The sequence below is a fragment of the Mirounga angustirostris genome, unplaced genomic scaffold (genome assembly GCF_029215605.1).
Source record: "Mirounga angustirostris isolate CCGP_5_RB_7025 unplaced genomic scaffold, mMirAng1.0.hap1 SCAF_9, whole genome shotgun sequence".
NCBI classification, from domain to species: domain Eukaryota; kingdom Metazoa; phylum Chordata; class Mammalia; order Carnivora; family Phocidae; genus Mirounga; species Mirounga angustirostris.
The window spans coordinates 39,143,589-39,169,006 of NW_026991717.1; the positions used below are offsets into that span (position 1 = coordinate 39,143,589).

Here is a 25,418-nt window from a genome sequence, read left to right on the forward strand (position 1 = left end):
CCCCAAAATCCATGTTGAACAAAATATAAAATTTTTAAATAAAGACAAGATCAATATTACTGATTTTTCCTTTTGCTTCAGACTCCAGTATGGCTCAGCATGGTGTGGCCTTGTTATTGACCCTGGTTTATTAAAAATGTTGAAATTTTATCAACTTTTTGCATTGATTTTGGCTTTTAGAAATCTATTCTGTTAAACTATTATTTGATTACTGAGTATTTTGCCACCCCCTTAAATTTTGCACCCAATGCAAATCCTTCTCCGGCCTCTTACCCTGCCCTGCCAGCTTTAAGGAGCCTGAAGGGAGCCTGTTGCTGGACAGGATCCAGTCTGCCCAGCCAGGCATTCACCCTGTCTGGGAACTTCGGGGTCACACAGTGGGCACGTGCAATTTTTAGCGCTTTGCCATGAAGTGTTTGGATTAAAGGTCCTGGTATTTCTTTAATAAGAAAAACAGGCTGTAGCCATTAAAAATTTAGTCCCACAAATAGCTCCTAGGAGCTCCTCTCTAAGGTGCTGTATTTATTTAATCATGGTAAACTTGGGCCAAATCCTCTCCTGGGGCTGCCAGCACCTGCTTCTATACCCTGAGGAATGTGTCACTAGGACCATGCTATTCATACAAAATCCCTCTGCCTTTGGCTCCCCTGGCCCGCTGGCTCACAGGGAGATAAAACACCTTGGCCTCATTACTAAGATGGCTAATTGCGAACTGATTTAATTAAAGTATACAGATATTTCCCCAAGTTAGTTACATTTCATATCACTCCATTAGGAGTAATTGGCTGGAATGAGAAGCTGCAGAAAGGGAGGCTGGCCAGGTGGGTGGGGAGCAGGAAGCCCCCTGGTCTGTGGAAGGCTTGCTGCCTATAGGGATGGTCCAAAGGCGTGCCTGGAGGGACAGGGTCACTGAGACGCACTTCCACTCCGCAGCCTACTGGGGACGTCCCTGGGTCATTTTAACCACAGGCACCAGATTGCTCACAGCCTAGGCCAGGAACCTGGGTTTCAAGCCCATTCCATACTCATGTGTTCTGTGACCTGGAGCAGTCACCTCACTTAGTTGAGCCTCAGCTTCTTCCCCTGTAAAATGGGAATAATAGTAATGCCTGCCTCGAGTGGTTGGCACCAGATTAAATGGAACAGGCTTGGAAAGTCATTAGCATAGTACCTGGCATATAGTTGATGCTTAACAAATAATATTATTTGGGTCCAGGAGCGTGGTTACGGAATGAAGCAGTATGGACAGGAGAAGAAGCATCTGTCTCAGTCAGAAACTTTGGGCTCTGGTCTCAGGTATGCCCCTCATTTCCTGTGCAATCTTGGGCAGGTTGCTTCTTTCCCTGGGATCTTAGTTTACTCTTCTGGCCAATTAAGGAAAGGAGGTAGAGACTAGATCCATTCTCCCCTTCTTCCTTACAACCACATTCCTGATTGGGGCAACCATGACCAGCTACAACATCCATGTTTCCCAACCTCCCTTATAGATAGGGCCAGACCCATGAATTCTGGTCAATGAAGTGAAAGCCAAAGTTGTCCCCTTCTTGGGTGGGGTTCCCAAGAAGTCTCCTTTAAAAGGGGCCAACTCTGCTGGCCAGCCCGCTTCCTCTCCTTCCTTCTTTCTCCCACCTAGAATGTGATCCTGATGGTTGGAGCTCTGGTAGCTATCTTGTGACCAAGAGGTAACCTTCAGTGGGGAAGCCCCTTGCAGATCCCCCTGGCCAAGCAGAAAGATAGAAGATGCCAGAGACTCTGATGACATCTTGCAGTTGTTGCCCCAGCCATGACCACCCTGGATTTCACAGTACCTAAGAGAAAAATAGACCTGATCTTTTGTGTTTTGTTTTTGTTTTTGTTAAGCCTTAGCCTTTTGGGGTCTTGATGACTTGCTGCCAAATGCCATTCCTAACTGATACAGGGTTTCCTGCTCTATCCGAATATTAAAGCTTGATCTCTGAGCAAATCAGAACTGCCTGCCCATCCTCTTTCCACACCAGGAGGGATCCCTCAGCATGCAGCAATGTCACTTCACCCCAACCCCGACTCCAGCCCCAATCTGCCCACCCACTTTAGGATCCTCATTACACAGCCAAGATCCCCATATTCCTAGCCTACACATCTCAAAATTTGAGGAGATAAAGTAGCCTCTTCTCACAGAGAGATCAGATCCCCAATCTACAGATTTTCAAGCCCCTACAGAGTCCATTTGCTCACTGCTATGGCAGGAGTGGCCAGTCTGGGGACAGCTGACAGCTCTGGTGTACTGGAAACTGCAACGATTCACTGCTGAAATCACTGGTTTTAAGCCCTGTTCTGTCCCTTACTGATTGGGTGACTACTAGAGACTGAATGTGCCCCCCACCCCAAATTCACATGTTGAAACCTAATGCCCCCTGTGTGGGGATTAGGAGGTGGAGACTTTGAGAGGTGATTAGGTCATGAGGGTGGGGCCCTCACGAATGGGATTTGTGCCCTCATAAAAGAGGCCCAAGAGAGCTCCCTTGCTGTCTCTACCTTATGAGGTTATAGGAGACTGCCATCTATGAGGAAGCAGGTCTCACTAGACACCGAATCTGCCAGTGCCTTGAGCTTGGACTTTTCAGCCTCCGAAACTGTACAGAATAAATTTGTGTGGTTTCTAAGCTACACAGCCTAGGGTATTTTGCTATAGCGGTACAGCAGCCTAAATGGACTAAGACAGTGACCTTTGGAAAGTCACTAAGTCTTTCTGGACCTTGGTTTTCTCCTCTATAAAGTGGGCATATAATAGCATGCCATTCTGGAGGGGATGGGATGAAGAAATGAAGTGTGTGCGAGAGGCACTGTAAATCACAGTAACAGTACGCTCACTGGGACTTCTTATTGTCAGAGACTGTTTTTCGAGCCAACCCACAAGTCTTTCCTGTAGGCATGGGGGGAGGAATCCCTCACCACACAGCTAAAGAGTAGAGGTGCTGGGACTTAAGTCCAGCTGTCTGAGTCCAAAAACTTCTACAGTCTCCCTACACAGAGGTGAAGAGCTGTGGCCAAATCCAGCCACACCTGATTTTAAAGATAAAGTCTTCCTGGACCACAGACACACTCCTTTGTGTACATCTTGTCTCTGGCTGCTTCTGCACTCCAGTGGCAGAGTTGAAGAGCTGCGTGGCTCACAAAACTCAAAATATTTCCTACCTGGGCCTTTTCAGACAAAGTTCTTGAAGGCTAATCTATAGTCCTGTTTGCCCATTGTCTGGCCACCAGTGAACACCTCTTCTGGGCCTGACGTTGAGGATCCTGATGATGGAGAGACATGTCCCATGTGAGTCTGGTTACATCCCAGGTTACCATGAGGCTGTCCCCACTTTGCAGATGAGACCTCCCCAGGTCCCCGACAGAGTTGTGGCTAAAATGGACCAAACTCCCACCTGGCACCTCACTCTGTCCCCAAGCCCACCTCCTGGGAGCTCCAGGAGCTCTGCAGGCTCCATAAGAGGGCCCCGGGATCCACATCAGGACACAAGGAGAGAAACGGATAGAGGATGTGGAGGGAATCCATCTCCCTCTCCTGGTGTCTCTTTCTATCCCCTCTACCAACTCCCACTTGTCAGAAAGTCAGGGCAAGGAAGGGCACCTGGGTAGCTCAGTCAGTTAAGCATCTGCCTTCGGCTCAGGTCATGATGCTGGGGTCCTGGGATTGAGTCCCACATCAGGCTCCTTGCTCAGCCCGGAGCCTGCTTCTCCCTCTGCCTGCTGCTCCCCCTGCTTGTGCTCTCTCTCTCTCAAATAAATAAATAAAATGTTAAAAAAAAAAAAAAGCAAGTCAAGGCAAATTGCTCCCCCTCTCCACTCCCTCCTCCATCCACAGAAGTCACCTCCACTCAACAGACAGGCTGGGTGCTGGCCCTGTGCTCTGCATGGACACCTAATCTACCAGCCTCTGCCCTTCCTCGGCCTCCCAACCTGCTGTCCCTTCCAGATGGGGTCAGAGTAGCAGGCCATCCACCTTGCTCACCACAGAAACCCCCAGAGCCCTTCCTGGCCCCTCTGCTCCCCCACCCCAGACCTTGCTGGTATGTTTACTTAAGGCTGAATTCTATATCTGGAAGTTCATTAATTTTTTTGTGGGTGCCAAAATGCAGATCATTTGTGCTTATCCTCAACTAAATAAGTCAGGTCATAAGAGGTAATGCCATGGGTAGTGGAATGTAAACAAACACATTCTACCTCAATAAACATGCTAATTTCCAGCTATAATATTCACAAGTAAAAGATCCATCACGCCGACCCTATTTGGCAAAGGCAGCGGGCCTCATCCGTCAACGAAGGAGGCTCCCGCCAGTTCTCTGCAGGAGGGAAATAGTACAACTTAACTTGCTTGATGACGCCCTCGGGGGGAAACATGAGCCTCATAAATGAGTCTGGAAATGTGATAAAAGGATAATCTTGCATAAATGAGCCTATATCATCATTACCTGCACCGACCAAGGCCAGACGCAGGCTTTGAGTGATGGAGTCACATTTCATATAAATTAAGGCCAAGGAGTTGGGGCACCCGACCAGCGGGAGCTCTCTGTCCTTGCTGTGTCCCACTGCCCACCCTTGCCCGAGGCTGCCATACGGGAGGCATGGGGGGCGCCAAGCGGGGCTTTCAGTGCTGGCCAGGGCTGGGGTGTTGGGATGGGAAGGGCAAGGACTTACCCAGCCCCTACCTGAACACGAGGATACCCTTGACAAGTGGTGACATGAGAGCAGGTCTTGGGCCTTCCTCCCACCTCACAGAGAAATTAAGGACTCTACTATTTTATTCGCTCAATTTAGTGGACACCTATTAAAGGCCAAGGCAATGAGATAGGCAGTTGGAAAATCAAAGTAAGATGAAGCCCTCACTTATAAGAATTCGCCGTGGGCTCAGTGAGGCAAAGCAAGTCCTCCCAGCCTGCTGGGTCTGTGGTCAAGTGTGGAAGGTACTCAGAGGATGGAAGGACCCAGGGGCCTGGTTAAGGCAGGGAAGGTCAGGCCCATGGTGTCTAAAGGATGGCAGGACACTCTCAGGGAGTGGTGAAGAGCCAGGCCTGTCCCCTCCTTGCTGCCCCTCCCCAGGGCCCACAGGGACACTGGCCCTGGCTCACCGGAGTTGTGCAGCTCCTACTGAGCTCCTCTGCCCCACCTGTGAGGGCTTTTAGCAAGAGACAGAAAGACAGGAGACAAATCCATAGGACATGTGCACCATCTTGGAAAAGATCTGGGAGAGATCATGACGATCCTTCTTGATCCTCCCTTGCCCCCTCTCCCTGTGATATGGTGGGTGCCCCACCCAGGTCCCCTCCACACGTGGCTGAGGCACCCATCCCCTGCTGCCGGGAGTGTTGGCAGCCATAGCTCTCAGCCACCCTCTTCTGCAGAGAATTGTCTTTGGCCAAACCTCCCACCTCCTGGGAGGTGATCCCTGCCTATCCCTCTGACATCAGACAAGGTGACCCAGGGATACAGAGGCTGGCCCCCATGACTGACGGCCTTGTCAGGGCTCATGCTCTGAGGTGAGCTCCCACTCTGATCGATCAGGCTGAGGCTGGACTCCAGCTGAGACTACATCCTTGCTGCCCCATCCTGCTCCCCTCCCCCCACCTTCTCCCAAGAACATGCCCCTCACCCCTGATGAACAGCACGCATCCAAATCTCGGTCTCGGGCTCTGCTTTGAGGTAGCCTGACCCAGGTATTCCATCTTCCCTCAAAGGAGGACCTGGACACAGCCCACCACAAGGCAGTGAAGGAGGGGCAGTACTCCGGTTATGACAAACATGCTGGGGGGCTCAGACAGGGAGAAGCTAACTATGCCTCCGGAGGTCAAGGAGGGCACCTCAGAGAAGGGGCACCCCAGCTTCTCTGGGTTTGGTCCTGCATCCGCGAGGTGGGAGAGGCAGGAAGGGGCTTCTAGGCAGAGGGAACAGCACGGCCTTTCATTTCCAAAGCACATTCCTGGATCACTTCATGGCAAATAGAAGCAAGCCTGTAACATGGAAAGGGCCTGCTTTGGAAGCCCCCAGAACCACCACCAGGGGTGAGGGGTGGCTAGGCCCGGTAAATGCTTATTGCAGGAATGGGTGAACATATACAAGCGAGTGAGTAAAATCATTCTGAATGTTCCTCCAGTGGATGGTATTTTCTCCATCCTGACATTTTCCCTGTGGTGCCTGCTCCCTCACTAGACCAGAAAATCCTTTACAACACGGGCTGGGGCTGGGCATCAAGAGTGTCTCCATGAGGCCTAGCTCTGCTTCTTGCACAGAAATGGATGCTCAGGAAATATTTATTCCATGGCCTTGAACTGTTGACCTGAGAGGAGAAGGGGACCATCAAGAGCAGAGGGTGTTTAGATGTATAAAGACCTTCATACATTCATTCATGCATTCATTCACCAAACAACTTTGTGATGAGGTAGTAAAATCAGTGAATCAGAAATAGGGAAGAGGGGACATTATTGTGCTCCTACGGTGTGCAGAAATTGTACTAGGTGCTTTCATATGCTGCACTTAAACTTCACGATAACCTGGAATTATTACTGCCCATTTTACAGATGGTGAAACCAAGTGGGAGCAAATGTGTAATTGACATCTAGGTGTGCCCAGGTCCAGAGCCCGTGGTCTTTCCCTCCTCTCTCCCTCCCTTCATCTCCATGGGAGGATATTCTAAAATCAAAGTTGCAGAGGTCTGGAATGGGTTAACCAGATCTTTTCTGAAGGCAAAATATCTGGAAGACCTCTGGGTATCTCTTTCAGCAGAGAATCACCCGACTCAGGCCACCTGGATCCAAGGAGCCCCGATGGGCAGCAGATCCCCCCACCCCACCTCCCAGGCCAAGGCCAGCTCTCCTGAGGTGCATCCAAACACCTGTAACAGAGAGAAAGTCATGCTTCGAGGGATCGTATGATTCAGAACCGGCTTTAGGGTTAATTTTTTTGAAGGGAAAAAAGAAAGGTATAAACACTGTTGAAAAACTGAGCTGACAAGCTCAGGGGAAACCCGAGCCACAGAAGTCTTAGTCAAAAGTGCTGGCTGAGAAATCGCTGGGCCCTGCCAAGCCCAGGGAAGGGAAGCTTGCACATTCCCGGGCTGCATGTTTCAAATACTTTCCGCGGTTTCGCCAGTGGAGGGCCAGGAGAGAGGAATCTGTCATTACCAACTTGGGTCTGCAAAACAGCTTGGCTGGCAGGGAGCAGTAAAATCGCAGGAGGCAGGAGGCGGAAAACCTGACTCATGAGCTTCAGGGACAGGGGAATGTGCAGGAGGGAGGGGGTGAGAGGCAACGGACCGCAGACCCGAAGGGCAGGCGCGGATCCTTTGACTCATAATGCATTCTCGCCGGGTAACCACCGTGACTGCCCCTTCCCGGTGGGGTGAGAGCCTCGTGCAGTTTCCCAAATGTTCATCGGTGCAAACATTTGTGGAGCACCTACTAGGTGCCAGGCACCATGCTGCATACCCAACAGGACAGACAACCGTGGAAGTTAACAGAGAGGGCACAATATGCCCACTTTCCAAACGAGGAAACTGAGAGCCAAAAAAGGCCGAGGAATTGCCCCCATACCACACAGCAGATGGCCAAAACATTAGTCCATCCTTGGTGTGCTGAGGGCCTACTAAGTGTGGGGCACTGGGTCAAGGATGGGTGCCTTAAAGATGGAGGTGATAAGGCCTTTTCGGTGAAGGGCTCAAAGTCTTAGAGATTTGAACCATTTGGTGTTTTTTCAAGATACATTTCTATGTGCTACCAAAGTTTTCTTATGAAACCATGTGTGGGAGGAGGGGCGAGGACGATTTGGAGACCTGACAACATGGAGGGGAGGGTGGGGGGCGGGAAGTGATGGCAGAAAGAGCCCCGGGGGGACTAGCCATGAGGCTTGGCTTCTTGGTTCAGCCTACTGCTAACATGCTATGTGACCCAGGGAAAGTCATTTCAGTCCCCTTGATTTCTGAAGAGGACACTACCAGTGCCTGGCCACCCTCCCTTTTGGAAGTACTGTTCACCACGCACCGTTGCCTTCCTGCTAGTGGCTTCTAATTGCCACCCTCTGTCACTCGGCCTGAAGACCTCTTCCAGTGGCAAGAGGGTGCTGCGCCCAAGGTGGGGCAGGCCAGAAATGGGGGAGCTCATGCCTGAGGAACAGCCCTCAACAGAAGAGTGACAGGAGTTGGGGGGTGAAGACTGGCCTTCCTGTCCCTTTGAATAGGACAACTCTGTTGGCACATGTTCGCAGCCTCCCGCCGCCCCCAGGGGTACTCTGTTCATCAAGAACCCTGTGTTCTATCTGTTCTATCCCTTCCTTCCACTTCTCACGTCCCTACTGGTGCTTCCCGAGACCACCTCCTAAATAAACGACTTGCACTCAAATCCTGTTTCAGGCTCCTTTCCTGGGAGGAGCCAAACTAAAATACATTCCTCAGTTGTAAAGGAGGAATCCAGCCCAGAAGAGTTGTAGCCATCATCTGCAACAACCCCATTATGGTGTAGACGGAGGGATTGAGGTCCCCAAGGAGAAGCTGCTGTCTGACTGGTGGTGACTTTCGCCACCTCTTCCCCAGATCTCAAGAAAGCAGCCTGCTGAGCCTCACTGGCCCGCCTCCAGCCAGGGGCAAGGCCTAGGAGGTGAGGCCCAGGGTCAGGGAGAGCACAGAGGTGGGGGCACCAATGTGGGGGTTCTCCCAGGCAAATAAACCCCTGTTGACCCCTACCCACAGCCTACGCTGCTCCTTGGGGTGCCCTGAGGGGAGGGGCCCCGTGAAGAGAACCAGAGAGGGGGTGGGCAGTAGCAGGGCCTGAGGGCCATGCCCCCTCACTGGGCTCCTCGTCCTGGCTGCCACCCACCTCCCCAGCCCCCTTCCCCCTGCCTCCACTTTGTCCCATGCACCCAGATGAAACCACACGAGATGCCCTCTGCTCTCCTGCCTTCAGCCCTCTCACCTTCCCTTCAGCTAGAATGTGCTTCCCTCCCTCTCCACCAGCCAACTCCTCCTCTTCGAAGCAGATCAGCCTTCTTCAATTCTATGTAGCCTTCTTGAACATCTGCCCTGTTCTGGCCTCCAGGAGTCCCCTGCTCATTCCCTTCCATGGGGTCTGGGACGCCCTCCAGCACCGCAACCAGGACGTGGTCTATGGGGAACCACTGTTGATGAGTCTGCGTTATGCCTTCCCAAAGGTCTCTGAGGGCAGGACTCACGCTCATTTTCTTTTTATCCTCAGATCCTGGCTCTGACAGCTCTACAAATGCCTGCTGAATGAATAAGAGTAGGAAAATCACTCAAAGCTTGTTGAGACCCCAGAATCATTGTCATTTCCCCACCTACAAGGAGCCTGATGGGGCCACCAAAGGCCAGGGATTTGGGACCACAGATTGGAGCCTCAGAGAGTCAATTATGCCACCACTGCATAGATCCAGAGGCTTCCATTCAGAGCTAGAGATACACAGTGAAGTGGCCCTGTGACAGGTCCCTTCTTGGGACAGTTCTATACAAGTGTGGTGGTTTTCAAAGCTTTCCTAGCTGTGGAGTTCAAACAAAATCCTTCCTAAAAGTCCAGCATATAAACAGTTGCCCTGGGTGAAGTGGGGGGACATGTGTGGATGGAGTCCTCTCAACAACACCCTATCCTTGAGGCAAACCACTCCGAGAGCACCCTGGGGCTCCACAGAGCTATTTAGAAGCCACTGGCCACATGGGGAGAGCTGGGTTCCACTCTGCTACTCCCAGGCTGTGCGACCCTGGGCCAGTCACTGCACCGGGCCTCAATTTTCCAGGCCTCAATTTTCTCATGCCCATGACGGAGAAGACAGTGTCTCCCTCACAGGGCCGCTGAGAAGCTCAAAGCTCTGGTAGCTCTGCACCTTATTATGGTCATACATAAAATTTACTGTCAGGGGGCCCAGAAGGACAAGAGAAATCTTATGTCATTTTGAAACAGGCACTCTTGGAGGCACTCAGCCCTGGTATGCAGAACAGACACATGGCTGCAAGACTCATGGTTGCCTTTTTTCTTGGGGCTTCAGGCCCCTGCGTGCTCACGGGGCACCTCTTTGCCCCAGACCTCATTACCCAGCCAGCTGGGGCCCTCGAACAGGCATTGTTTCTCGTCCCTGGGTGCAGAGCTGGAACACGTGAGCATGGAAAATTCCTCCCCTCGCTGCTTCACCAGCCAAACCTCAGTCCCAGCCCGGGATGCGGACCCCTAAAGGGAAATGGAGGCAGAGTGTTCTGGCTCCAGGAATCAGCTAATGGAACCTTGTTAATTACTATGTAAATTACTTTAATAGCCTGGATCCCCCCCAGACAATTGTTTAGGGGCTTGAGACTCTAGACTGGGGAGACGGGGTCTCAGGTGAGGGGAAGGAGCAGCCTTTCCTTGGCCCAAAGAGCTCCCATGTATGGTTTCCCATGGGGTGGGAGTAGAGGCACAGATGGGGAACCGGAGGAGAGGATGACCTCACGTCTGACCGTGGCCCATGAGGATCCTGAGAATGACACTGACATGCAGGAATCAAGTCCATCCTTGAAGGTTGGCACTAAAAAGGCCCCCAGATGATCTCTGATCCACCCTCACACCCTCTCTGCATCCAGGGAGAACAGAGGCCCAGAGCAGGTGAGTGACTGGTCCAAAGGCAAACCGCAAGGTGATGGCCAGGCAGGGGCTAGAATGCCAGTCTCCCATCTCCAGCCCAGAGCTTCTCAAACTGGCACCTGTGGATGAGCTGGACCTGGGTGTCTTGCCTGAAACATCATATAGTGAGACTTTTCCAATTTATAGAGGGAAGTTAAGGGAGGCATTTTCTTGATTTTAAGTTCTTGATTTAAGTTCTACATGTAGTTTTTTTTTTTAAAGATACACTATCCTACAGACATGATAGGTAGTTATATTTTCTTCCATAAATGTGCTCTTGTACCATGGAACGAAGTACGTCAAAATGTCACAGCATTCTATGAAGGGTACCATGACTTTAAGATTCTCTGACCTGGGGTGCCTGGGTGGCTCAGTTGGTTAAGCAGCTGCCTTCGGCTCAGGTCATGATCCCAGGGTCCTGGGATCAAACCCCGCATCGGGCTCCCTGCTCATCGGAGAGCCTGCTTCTCCCTCTCCCTCTGCCTGCCACTCTGCCCACTTGTGCTCTCTATCTCTCTGTCAAATAAATAAATAAAATCTTTAAAAAAAAAAAAAAAAAGATTCTCTGACCTGAAGAGAACCCTCATTCCTGAAGCACTTCTTCTCATCTCGATTTTCCAGATAAGGGAAGAGACACAGAGAGATGCTAATGACTTCTGCTGGACCAGCACTCTTTCCACTGTGCTATTTGTGAGGAGTATGTGTAAACCAAGAGTGAATAAGTGCCAGGAGGTGGAAAGCGTGAAATGAGATGGTGCTATGTATCTGGTGTGGCACCTGGCACTCGCCTTCTCCCTCTTTGTCTCCATCTCTCTTTCCAAGATATCGATGTAAATATTTTTAAATTAGGATCAGGCACGGGGGTCTGGGGTATGTCACTAGGTAAATACAGTAGGCCATCAAAGCTTCCCCTGGCACCCAGTGCCTTCCCAGCACCTCCAGGGCAGTATATCCAACCAGAGGCCCTCAGTGGTCCAGCAAGACCAAAAGCCCAAAGCCTCTCCCTCACATGTCCTGCAGGCCCAGCTCTGAGCTATGCTTGGCACTGGCTGTCGGCCTCCCTCTGCCAATCCCCAATCCTCCTATCAGCACCCCCAACTCCAGAGGCCTTCCCACTGCCCCCAGAACCTGGTTTCCTTGGTTCTCAATGCCTCTGTGGAGGACACAGGTGCCTCAGGTAGGGCCACCTGAGACTTGGTCTCTGCCCTTGGGAAGGAGGGAATGATACTGTCCCCACCTCGACCATGTGAGGGGAAATGCACGGGGGCTATGACGCTCTTCCAGCAGCAGAGATTGTTAATGTTTGTGACAGGTATAAAGGTACACATGTGGATGTTGGTATATAGAATATGCCAGGCTCTCCGGGAGGTGTCTGATGATCCCCTGCTGGGGCTACCATCTCCTCCTCCCTTCTTCGCCTCAGAGGTCATTTCCTTAGAGAAACCCTTTTCCCTCCACTTCTCAGAGGGGTTGTCATGGCCTGTTCATCTGCCTGTCCCTGCACTTGGCTGAGCTCTAGGAAGGGAGGAGCCACATCTCATTTACCTGGCTCTGAACTAGTTTTGGCTACAAGTAAGAGAATCCAACCAAAGCTATTTAATCAAAAAGGGGACTCTGCTGGAAGGCCATGAATGTGCTTTAGGAGGGGCCCAAGGAGATGGCAGCTGGCCTCAGAAAGGGCCAAAATCAGAAACAGGTCACTCTCCACACTTCCCCTTCCTCTCTTGCCCCTTTTTCCTTCTCCTCTCCATTAGGATTTTCTTTTTGTTTTTAAGGATTATAAATTTATTTGAGAGAGAGAGAGTACAAGCAGCGGGAAGGGCAGAGAGACTCTCAAGCAGACTCCCTGCTGAGCCGATGTGGGGCTCGATCTCATGACCCTGAGATCATGACTTGAGCCAAAATCAAGAGTCCAAGGCTTAACCGACTGAGCCACCTGGCGCCCCTCCATTACAATTTTCTAATGAAAGTTTTTTGCTCAGCCCCTAAAATGTTAGATATACCATTACCCAAGTGAGAAAGGGTCCACTCTGCAGAATTTTAAAGTAACTGGTCAAAAGCTGCTTGAATAAACCTAAGGCCCTCACCTTAAGCCCTATCCACATAGAGGTTATGAAATGGTGGGAGTCAGAAGTTTAGGAGTTTGAGAAGGAGGATGACTTTGGAGCTGGTCTGTATGGTGTGTGTTCTTACCACCAAAACCAAGAAATGATAAAGGCTGCTAACCTTAAAAATCAAACTGCCTGTTAGTTGACCAGAAAACGATAGGTTTATTCGGGAATAGCAGAGAACTGCAATCCGAACACGCCAAGCGTAGCAAAAGCACAGGTACAACTACAGAACAAAGGGGAGGAACACTCTTTTATAGCGGAAGGGGCGAGGTTGGAAGGCTGTTGTAAACAAAGAGCCCATTGGAGAAGACTGGGAGTTGGAAGTATAGTGGCTTCTCATTGGCTAAGGGGAGACAGTCTCTCATTGGCTGGGCTCTGGGGAGGGGAGGGAAGCCTTTCTTCCTCCCAGGAGGCTGGCTTCCTGTTGGATTTTCGATTGGCAGTGAGCGGTAGGGCTTGTGAGCTCCGCCTGCCCAACCTCCTGTCTCCGTTTTAGCGAGTTTCCCCTTATGAATGTTCACGAAGCGAATACTGATGGAGCGCTTATGGTGTGCCATGCCCCCTGCTAAGCACTATACGTCGGTGATCGCGCTAAGCCCTCCCAACAGACATCTGAGGGAGGGTCTATTAAGTATCCCCCATTTTACAGACGAGAACACCGAGGCCTGGGAAGGTTAAGTTACTTGCCTAGGAAGTTTCGGAGCGTGGATCCAAGCCCCTGCCCGACTCCCAAGCCGCGAGTTATACTGTGTCCTGTGTCAGCCCGTGGCTGTGGCACACGTCATCCTTGTGTGTGTGTGTTAGGCACCACTATGACCGTGCTGACGTAGGTGTGCACATGCGCCTGGGCCCCCGGCTGTTACACGCACGTGCATGTGTGCGCGCCGGCGCACTGGCCGCGCGGGGGACCGAAGAGGGGGGCCGCGTCACACTTGCGCACACTTCTGGGTCTGGCTCCTTCATCTCCCACGCAGTGCTCGTGAAACTTGACCCGGCCGCTGCTCTTTGGTGACCATTTTTCTTAATGAAAAATTCAGTGAGCGGAGGAAGGGTTGCCGAGCACTGGGGAGCCCTTGCACGCTTGGCGCCTCTGGCAGATGAAGCCCCAGGGAGAGGGGCAGCCCCCACAGCGCTCACTGTTCCCGCATCAGGGGGCTCTTGGGGTGAACCGCAGCCACGGCACAGGGAGCAGTTAGGGGCTCCAAAAGACCCGGGACATGGCGGCAGCTACCTTCCCTTGGCCTTTGTCACAGATCAGGCAGGCACCCCCCCCAAACACCCCCAGCCTTGTTTCTAGGCGCCTCCTCTATACTAACGCCAGAGCTGCCTTCTAAACACCCACTCCATCCTGATCACAGCCCTGCTCCACAAACCTCCATGGCTCCCTTCTACACTAAACATAAAATCCCACGCCTGCGCCTGGCTTTCCTCCAGCACCCAGGCCCAATCTGCCTTTACAGAAAATCCTTTGAGGTGGGTGCCAGGGCCGGCACCAGGTGAGGGGAGAGATGCCCTCACGCTGCGGGTCCAGCCTGCCCCACTTTCCCTGCATATGCTCCGCCATCCTCTGCACAGGAGTGGGCATATCCACGGACTCCTCAGAACTGAACTATAGGTGCTGCAGGAAATTCAACTCAGATTCTGAGCGCCAGCTTAGGGCTGTGCCCCTCCACCTCTGTCCTGTCATAGCACCCCATTTTGAAAGTACCTCACTGTCCCAAAGTCTGATGTGCTAAAGTCACAGAGCCAGCGAATAGTGGAACAAGAGCAGTGACAACGACTATGGAGTGAGGACCTACTGTGTGCCAAGCCTCATATTAGGGCCTCCATCTCTTACTTTGTTAACCCTTGGGTCAACCCAGAGAGGTCAGTCCCAATTGTTCGCTGATTCCATATTTACGAATTCGCCAGCTCAATGAGATATATTTTTACCCCCAATCAATACTTGTGCTTTCAGGGTTGTTGGCAGACACGAGCAAAGTGGCAAAAAATTTGAGTGACCCTATTCACATGGTCCCAGATGAAGTCCAACAAGGTGACGCTCTGCCTTATTGTCTCAGCTCACACTGCAAACAAGTGGCCTTTCTGTGGTCTATTTAGAGCCACACTTTTCACATTTTTATGCTTTTTGTTGGAGATTTCACTATTTAAGGTGGCCCCAAACGTAGTGCCAAAGTTCTGTCTAGTATTCCTAGGTGCAAAAAGGCTATCGTGTGCCTCACAGGGAAAATCAGCATATTAGATAAGCTTCCTTTTGTTAATGAATCAACCATTTATATTAAATAAGGTGTCTAAACAGAAACACACATAAAACAAGGTTATGTATTGATCAATCGATGGAAATGCAACCAGAGGCTCACAGAAAACTAACCCTGTATTCTCCATGGGATAAGGGCTCAATATTTGCTAGTTCATTGTTCCCTGCTGCTTTCAAGAACATGGCTACCACAAATAATGACTATCTTTGTCCTTTGCCGGTGAAGAAACTATTGGCTCAGAGAGGTTAAGTCACCCACCTGAGCTTCCACAGCTAGTGAGGGCCAGGCCATTCTGAGAGGAGTCACACTTAAGTGCCTCCTCCACTCGGTTCCTTCAGGAGGTGTGGGGTGAATGCTGGTGGCCTGGGACATAAGTGGGGAATAAAGGGTGAGGGGAGGCCAATTTGGTATTAAATAGTATTATCTAAAGTTCTTTTTCATTTATCTCGCAATCCTTATAATTGGATACAAGTGAAAGCCAGGGTTTTGGGCGAGTCAGTCCTTAACACCTCTCAAATTCTCCTGCTAATTCCCCCTTTTAATAAAGGAAAACAGTTGTCAGGTGCACAATGGGTAGCAGGGAGGAGGGCCTGCCTAGAATTTAAGTAACAATTATCTTTATACTTGCCTTCAAATAGAGTACTTGCCATAAATAATGGCTCTTTTTTTAAAAGATTTTATTTACTTATTTGAGAGAGAGGGAGCGCAAGCAGGGGTGAGGGGTATAGGGAGAAGGAGAAGCAGACTCCCCACTGAGCAGAGAGCCCGACACGGGACTCGATCCCAGGACCCTGGGATCAGGACCTGAGCCAAAGGCAGACACTTAACTGACTGAGCCACCCAGGTTCCCATAAATATTGGCTCTTAATAATAGTTTTTAACTTTCAACAAAGTGATAGAAAATTTCTTTTCAAATAGATTCAGTTAAGTAAAGATGTGAATCAAGGAAAATGTTGAGTAAATAAGTGTAAGAAAAATCCTGAAGGTGGCCTGTAGTGGTTTCTAAATGAAGCAAAATCCAGGAAGGTAATATGTGAATGATTGATGTTTCAGGGGTGTTGGCAACATTCTATTTCTTGATCTTGATGCCAAATACACAAACATTTATTAAAAGTTTTAATGGTTTAAACCACAGGGGCTTAAACCAACAACAAATTTATTATTTTACACTTCTGGAGGTGAGAAGTACAAAACAGGTCAGTAGGGCCGTGTCCTTCTGGAGGCCAGAAGAGAATCTGTTTCCCAGTCTTTTCCAGCTTCCAGAGGCTGCCTGCACTCCCGGGCTTGTGGCCTCTTCTCCTACCTCCAGAGTCAACATCAAATCTCTCTCTCCTGCCTCCTTCTTTCCTTTATAAGGATGCCTGAGATTACATTGGGCCCACCTGGATAATGCAGGCTACTCTGCACATCTGCAAAGTCCTTTTTGACATGAAAGGTAACATATTCACAGATTCTGCGTTTAGGATGTGGGTACCTGTTGGGGTCTTTATTCTGCCTACCACGCGTGGTAGTGTGAGTGCATGGAGGTGCATGCAGGGAGAGTGACAGCGTGTGAATGTGCGTGCCCAGAAGCACGTGTGTGTGGGGGGAAGGGTGTGTACAGAACCCGCAGAGTTGGGCACTTAGTAACTACGGCTCCTCCAAGCTCACAGCATTCCAGCACAGCCAAGCATGCAGCTGCCATCTGCCACTGTCCTCTCGAAGCCTCTCTTTGCAGCCCAGCTGCAGCCAGTGAGGTAGCCTCTTCCCTCCCAGCTGGGACCAGGGGAGAGGCAAGGGCTGGGGATCCCATGATGGGGATGGGCAGTGCTGGCATGCCCAGGGCCCCTGTGAAGACACGGATGGGGTGGGGAAGGTGGCCCCAGCAATCACCCTGTTCAATTGCTCTTTAAAGGAGCTCCTCCTCACAAACCTAGGGCAGGGTCATCATCTTTCTTCACAGTGAGTTATTTGGTCACATTTCTGGGCACCATTGCTGTCCCCAGCCTGCTTTGGCTGGGCTTGAGGGTTCTACAAACTGCAAATCCATCTGCCTTCATAACTGCACCATTTATTTTCAAAACCGAGGTGCCCCTTGGAAATTGTTAGTAATTGCAAAACACAATAGCAGCAAGCTATCATTGACGTGCTGCCTCCGTCAGGGTGCTAAACCCTTCACACACATTATACACATCTTAACCCTTGCACAGACCCCACAAGGGAGGCATTTTACAGGTCAGGAATCCAAAGCTCACAAAGGTTAAGTGGCTTGCCCAAGATTCTGAAGCAAGTGAACATAGAAGCTAGGATCTGGGTGCAGGCCCTAAAGGTCACCCATAATGCCTTGTTTCTGGGAAGGGCATGCCTGGGGACCCATTCCTTTGCTTAGGCTTGGCTCTCCTGGAAGTTCTCCTCCAAAACTCCCCGTGCCCTGGGGAGGGGAGGAAAAGTTGCCCAGGTCTGGAGTTGTGCCTCCATCACTTTAGCCCCAGAACTCTTGCTGACAGGCATCAGCCCCTTCAGGCCATGGGCCCAGGGCCTTGGAGAGGGAACCAGCCTGAGGGATTGGTCTCCAGCCATCTTTCAAGGATATGAACTAAATCTCAGGCTAGAGATTTTTACACCTAATTTCCCTTCCTCAAAAACAAAGAAATCAACATATAAAATATAATTGCCAAAGTGTCTAAAATGCTACAGTCCAAACACTCCCACAAAAGTCTCACAATGAAGGTTATGTCAAAAAGACACAAGAGCCAACTCAAAGAGCTCCAAATGGGCAGAGCTGGGACAATTTAAGCAAGAAAATAAAAAAGTATCAGATTATAACCCAATGTATAAAATACATATCCATGAGTCCATAGTGCTATAAATCAATGATTGAATAAATAAATGAGGGAGACAAGACAAATCTCTGGTACAAAAGAATTCCAAATAATTTATGCAGATGCTCCACACTCAGGGAAGAAGAACACAAGACCCTGAGCCTTAAGTGCAGGTTGTGCATAATGGCTTCCTCCCAAAGAGCATGGTTGAGAAACAGAGAGAAGAGTAGCTTACCGTGGAGACAGCTGACAACACCACCTCAGCCATGGGATCAAGGCCAACATCAAGAGTGTATGTTGATAAGTATGATGAGAAGGGCGCTTTACTTCTGTGGTCTTCTCCCCAAAACTCATAACCCCAGTCTAAGCATGAGAAAAACAGCAAAGTCCAATAGAGCCGTACCTGACCAGTGCTCCTCAAAACTGTCAAGGTCATCAAAAACAAGAAGTCTGAAAAACTGTCACCACCAAGAGGAGCCTAAGGAGACTTGTAAATGTAGTGTGACAGCCTGGATGAGATCCTGGAAAAGAAAAAAGTAGGTAAAAACGGAGGAAATGTGAATGAGGTAGGGACTTTAGTTAATACAAATGCACCAATATTGGTTCATTAATGATAATAAATGTACCATACTAATGTACAATGTCAGTAAGAGGGGGAGCTGGGTGAGGAGGTACATGGAAGCTCTCTGTACTATCTTTGCAATTTTTCTGTCAATATAAAGCTATTCTAATATTAAAAATTTATTTTTAAATAACATTAAATTGTTATTTAATATATACATTAAATTGTTAGCAACTTACGGTATTTATTATCTGAGCATTAAAAGTAACAAAAAGAATAAGAATTTTGGTATATATTCATGTACTTTAATCAATTTCTTAGCCACATTTGTTTCTAATATCATGTCACTGGTACTTCTTTAAAGAATATGCGTTTTTTTAAAAACTATGTTCTCTTTCTCCCCTCCTCAAAGAATTGCTATAATCATCTTCAAAGTTATATTTTATGATTAATAAGATGGGAATTGTTGATACGCTTTGTAGACTCTTCTCTGTAGATTACAATTATTTTTAATTTAAATTTTAGTTAACATACAGTGCAATATTGGTTTCTAGAGTAGAATTCAGTGGTTCATCACTTACATACAACACCCAGTGCTCATCACAAGTGCCCTCCTTAATGCGCATCAGTCATCTAGGTCAGCCTCCACCCACCTCCCTCCATCACCCCTCAGCTTGTTCTCTATCGTTAAGAGTCACTTATGGTTTGTTTCCCTCTCTCCTTTTTTAATTTTCCCCCTTTCCATATGTTCATCTGTTTTCTTTCTTAAATTCCACGTATGAGTGAGATCATATGGTATTTGTCTTTCTCTGACTGACTGACTTCACTTAGCATAATACTCTCTAGCCCCAACCACACTGTTGCAAATGGCAAGATTTCATTCTTTTTGATGGCTGCATAATATTCCACTATATATTTTATATATATATATATATACCACATCTTCTTTATCCATTCATCAGTCGATGGACATTTGGGCTCTTTCCATAGTTTGGCTGTTGTTGAAATCACAATATTTTTAATAAGAATGTCATTTCTCTGCAGAGATGCCTGGGAAGCTCTGAGCAAATTCTGTCAAATGGAGGATATTCTCACTTCTAATTTCTTTAGATAGGAATAGTTACCTATTTCAGCCCAAATATTTTCACAGGTAATGTCTTTTTAACCTTTTTAACCTAAAGATAAAGAATATCTTTCTTTAATACTATGAGAAGATAAAACTCACCACATAACTTCACTTTGTAGTTCTTTTTAATATTTTGCCAATTGTAAATGCTGCAAAATGTCAGCCTTCCATCTTCCCTTCAATTCAAGCACAAAATATAAATTTGCCCAATTAAAAATAGGAGCTCCATCAAAACATTCTTCCCACAAGTCAAAGAAAAACTACTGAATTTCTAAATTAAATCTTGGCCACCCATTTGAGCTCCTATCAGCTAATTTATTCAACAACTCCCTCGCTTTTGAGGGATAAATGTAAACGTTTTCCAGTGTGAAATCACTGAAATTTGCTCAAAGCTTTGTCTATAATACCTAAAATTTAATACAAGTTTTAAAAGTTACTGTTTTCTTTTGGCACGCTTGTGGAACATTGTGATTAAAGACTTTTAGTTTCTTTTGAACAAAATTTAGAGGACTCATTTACAAAATTCCACTGTAAACACTTAAAATGATTTACAAAGTAATTCTCCAAAGCCTCAAACATTTAAAAATCTGACTGATGGCAGACAGCAAAAAACAAAACACATCTTGCTATGCAGTGCCATGCCAAATCATATTGGATGACTGAAGCAAAAGGAAAAATCGATAATCCTGATCCTGTCTATTCAAAATGTTGATATTTTGGGCGCCTGGGTGGCTCAGTTGGTTGAGTGACTGCCTTCGGCTCAGGTCATGATCCTGGAGTCCCAGGATCGAGTCCCGCATTGGCTCCCTGCTCAGCGGGGAGTCTGCTTCTCCCTCTCCCGCTCCCCTCTCTTGTGCTCTCTCTCTCTCTCATTCTCTCTCTCAAATAAAAAAAAATGTTGATATTTTGTTCACATGGATTTTTGCTTTAATTTTGATTTTTAAAATATTGCATTAAAATACTATTTTCTTGACTACTATATTTTTTGATACCCACCCCCCTTACACTTTACACCAGAGGTGGATGCCTTCTTCCCCTAGCCCCTAGTCCTGGCCCTGCTGCCATATTGAAACATGTTTCATATTAAATATAATCTTTGCCACAAAAATATTGCAGTGTAATTACTCTTTATGTGTGTGTGTACAGACAAATAAGTACAATTTCTATTTCAATTGATATACCATTGCAGCTTATTTTATCCCTATTTTCAAATATGTGCACCAGCACCAATTCCAAGTTCATTTCTGCTCCATGAATTTCCTAATTGGATGTGAATATTGTTTTTACCATGCTGCTGTGTTCTACCAAAATTTATGTGCAAGCACAAATAACTCTATCTTCAATGCTGAACTTTGTAAACAAATGCGCAAGACCGTTTACAACAATGTGAGATGTTTCGCCTTCCCCAGAATGAACTCACAAAAACTTACTTTGATTCCACTATGGAAATAAGCTGAGTTTCTATATAAAGCACTCGATGACCTTGATTTAAAACTGCTGAAGGCCAGTATGTTTGGTTGCCAGGAGCAGAGGCCCCGCCGAACTAGCTCAAACTGGGGACTTTGTGATGGGAATGGTCCCACTAGTAAAGATCCTGGGTGCCTGGTGGCATCAAGGACCAGCTGTGTCAGCATCGGGTGGCCTGCCCCCATAATTCTTTTATCCAAAGGAAGGAAATGAAACTAATTTGTTTAAATTGCTGTTTGCGGAATCTCCCAGGGCATTATTCCTAAGGCAGCCAGCATCCAAATCTCTCCTTTCCCACTGAATCCAGTGCAGGGTAAATATGACAGAGCCACCAGGAAGCACATATACAGTTCAGAGTGATGACCCCTAATTCTCTCAGCCAATCGCAAGAAAAAGCAGCCCTTAGATACAAAACACAGTTGTAGGGATCATAAGGCAGGAGGGTTCACATCCCAACCCGGCAGGAACTCCTGCTCTGATGAGGCAAGGAGGGAAGGGACATTTATTAAGCATCTATTATGGGTGAGAGGCATTAGCTGTTATGACTTGTTTAATACCTGTGAAGAAGGTGCTTATTCCTTTTTATCCATTAGGAAACAGGTTTCCTAATTCATTTAGAAACTAAGAGACTAGATCTCCTTTCTGTGAAATTTAAGAACTGGCAAAACTAACCGATGGTGACAAAAGTCGAAGAATCGTGACCTCTGGGGGCAGGGGTGGTACTGACCAGGAAGAGGACACAGGAGACCTCCTAGGGTGCTGGGCATGTTCTAGATCTTGGATACAGTGGTAGTTAAATTTGCAAAATGTCACTGAGCTGTACATGTAAGATTGGAATGCATGGTGCACTTCATCACATGTATATTAAACTTCACATAAAAATAAAAGAGATCAGTATATAAAATTCTGAGGCCAGTCTTCACAGGCCATACGCATGCAATGAATGGTTGTTCACCCGTCATTCTCCCACAGTGTGAGCAGATGGGGGAGCTTTGTCAAAGCTGGGTTCTCACTGTCTTGGGGCTCAATGGGTTGGAGATTCAAACTAGTTTACATTTCTGAAGCAAATAGAAAGTAGTATAAAAAAGAGAGAGAGAGAGAACAGCAAGAGAAAGAATCTCTCTCATAGCTTTGGTGCTTCCTTTGGAAATGATAGTCCTACAAGGAAGGATTTTATTGTTCTAGGAGGTCTGAACAGCGCTGAGCTGCAGCCTCAAAAACACTGACAAGGCAATGAGAGGGTGGGGATCAGATCCCGGGGACCCTGCTCCTCTCTGGTTCATGGGTCCTCGTGCTCCCCATATGTGTTTCTGAGCCAGGGCGTGATGTTACCTACTCAAACTGAAGTTACATTCAATTTTTGTCACAGATATTCCTAAACTGGGGTGGGGAGCAGAAGGCCCAGACAGGAGCCCAGAGGAGAGGAAAAGACGACACCGTAGACCATTTTTAGAGACTGCACATTTGTCTGAGGTAAATTAAACAGTAACACAGAGCAGAGCTGTTGAACCCTCTCTTCTGTGCCAGGCATTCAGTGCCCTTGATTTCATCTTATCCTCACGGCAGTCCTGCAGGTTAGCATTATTATTCCACTTTTACAAGAGAGGAGATTAAGGCTCAGAGAAGTTCAGTGACGTACCCAGAGCCACACAGCAAAGATCTATTTTCCTCCTCGCCTGCTCCCCCCACCACTGAGTCATTCTCCCCAGTGCGGTCAGAATAATCTTTATCATCCTGCCTCCCCATTTCAAATGTTTCAATGCGCTCCCGATGCTACTGTAGACAGACCACATCCTCACCCTGGGATCCGGCCCCTATCTCTGTCCCATTACTTGGTCACTTGCTTCTGCCACCTGGCCCCCCAAAAATGTGTGCTTCCTCTTACCACAGTACTCTCAGCCTGTGCTGTCCCCTCTGCCCAGAATGTCCTAGCCTGCCCCCTTCCCCTAGGAGACCCCTCATTGTTCCCAGCTCAGCCCAAGTGTCATCTTCTCAGGGAAGCCTTCCCTCGGCTCTCTCAGTCCCATGCTGTATCCACGCTCAGAGAATCCTGCGTACTTTTCTCACATCGCTTACCACAATTTGTGAGTATACATTTGTGTGACTATTAGTTAGTCTCCTTCCCCCACTAGAACGTAAGCTCCCTGGATCTGCTTGGCTCACCTGTATCCACAGAGCCTACCGGTGTGCCTCGCACCTTGAGGGTTCTCCAGAATTTGATGAGTGGCTGGCTGGAGGATGGACAGATGATGGCTGGGGCAGAGAAAGTATTCCAACCCAAATCCATTTGACCATAGCACCCTGCTCTCTCTACTCCATTTCACCAAGTCTGCAGTCCTAGGATCTTCATTAAGACTAAGTAAAACCAACACGGTTAACGCTACAAGAGATCTCAAAGACTTCCAGCCACCAGTCCAGGGAAAGGAAATAACTTGCCAAGGTCACACAACAGAGTGGCCCCGGAAAGACTCAAACCCAGGCCTCCTTATTACTAAAAAGAATAATAGGGGTATTCAGATTCCTCAGGAATGATTTGTGAATGTGGTATTTTGAGACCTTGCATGTTTAGAACTATTCTTTTGCCTATTTATGTTCATCTGGACCTAAAAATCCATGGTTTGTACTTTTTTCCCTTGAGCTTCTTGAAAATGTTCCATTGTTGTCCTTCTTCATATGTTTCTATGAAGAAGTCTGATGCCAAACTGATTTCCTTTCCATGGGAAGGAGTTGGTCTTTTCAAATTCAGGGCCCAGAGGATTTGTTTCTTTATCCCCAAAGTCTAATGTCTTGGAGGTGACCGTTCCAGGTCTATTTCCCCAGGTACAGAGTTAGCCCTTTGAACAGAGGAATTCAGATCTTATTTCATTTCCAGAGAGTATTATGGTATTATGGTTTTAATTTTTTGTTCTGTTTACTTGTCTTTTTTTCTTTCCTTCTTTCTTTAGGGGCTCTAATTATATACAAGTTGACACTTCTCTGCCTGCCTTCTCCAGATAGCAGTTTCTCTTTGGTGTTATTAAATCTCTTTATTTCATCTTGGCATTCTTAGCTGTTTTCATCCCTCTCCTATTATATTGTTCGGTCAAATCTGTTCTCCCCTGGGCACCTTGCAATGCGTTTCATTTCTGAGATTATGTTCTTTCCTATTTCTTCCCTGAATTTAGTAAGCACTCATTTTGCATCTACTGTTTCTGTTTTGCCCACTTCCTGTCTGAGCTTTCAAATTTATGATTTGAGGTAGGGTTGTTGTTTTTTTTTTCCTCCTATCTGCAAATATTTGTTTAAGGAATGTAGAAATATTACCACCATATAAGTCCCTTTACCCTCCTTTCTTTATATTATAGCTGTCTTACATATCAGATCTACATTGAAAATGTTACCAGAAAAGTCATAATTTTTGCTTTCAACTGTCAACCATATTTTAGAGAACTCAAGAGAAGGTGAACAGTCATTTACCCAGATATTTGCCATTTCTGTTGTTTGTCCTTCATCCCTGATGTTCCAAGTTTCCTATGGTATCATCTCCCTTCCATCTGAAGAACTTCGTTTAGTATTTATTTTAGAACAGGTATGCTGACGACAAGTCAGGGTGTTCTTTAATCGTTTTTGCTCTCCTTCGCCATTGGTTTTGGAGAGAATTTTATCAGCTGAAAATATCTTGACTCTCATTTTCTGTTTTATTGTAGGTTTATGTAGATGTTGGCTTCCATTTTCTACTTTAAATATCTGATCTTTTTCTTGAGCAGGACTTACAGGTGGTTCTATGTAGACAAGGGTAAAGCACCTGAGAGGCTCTCTCAGTTTTAGTTCAAGAGTGTCCTCTTCTGTTTGTAAAGTCAAGTGGTTTTAATAGGTTTCCTTTGTTTCTATAGAGCCTTTAATTTCTGCCCGTCGCTTCCTTATTTTCCTTCACCATTAACTATCCAGAAGATTCCTCTCTCTCCAAGTCATCTCTCTCCCACAAAAATGACTCCTTGTAAGACTGCCACCTTTGGTCTCATACTCTCAAGCCCCTTTATTCAGTTCCCCAATAGACAGCACTCTGATCCTTCAGTATTTCTCCGCTCAGGCGAGACTCTCATTTTCCAGGGGTGGTTTTGTCTAAGCTCTACTACCGTTAGACCTTGCTGCAGTCTCCTCTTTTCCTTGTGGTATCCACCCGACTCTACCCTAGCAAAGCCTCTGGAGCTGGCTCTGTTGGCTTTAAATGCTTTTTCTGCATTGATGGATATATGCTCCTGTGGTCTTTCTTCTTTGGATTGTTAATAGAATGGATTACATTGACTCATCTTCAGCGCCCTGCATTCCTAAGACCATTCATTTTTTTATGTATTGCAGGATTCAATCTGTTAATATTTTGTCAAGAATTTTTGCATTTATGTTCATGAGGGATATTGATCTGTAGTTTTCTTTTCCTGTACTATCTGTCTGGTTTGGGCATCAGGATTAAATTAGACTCATA

The 25,418-nt window shown here is 47.5% G+C and overlaps 1 protein-coding gene across 1 annotated transcript in view; it reads right to left on the reverse strand.

Annotated features, from left to right (window-relative positions):
* Positions 1-25,418, reverse strand: part of SMAD3 (SMAD family member 3) — a 271,331-nt gene that overhangs the window by 240,791 nt on the left and 5,122 nt on the right. The window contains exon 2 of the mRNA XM_054513459.2: positions 18,205-18,322. The gene's annotated coding sequence lies outside the window, so the exon portion shown is untranslated. The remainder of the gene's footprint in view (positions 1-18,204; positions 18,323-25,418) is intronic.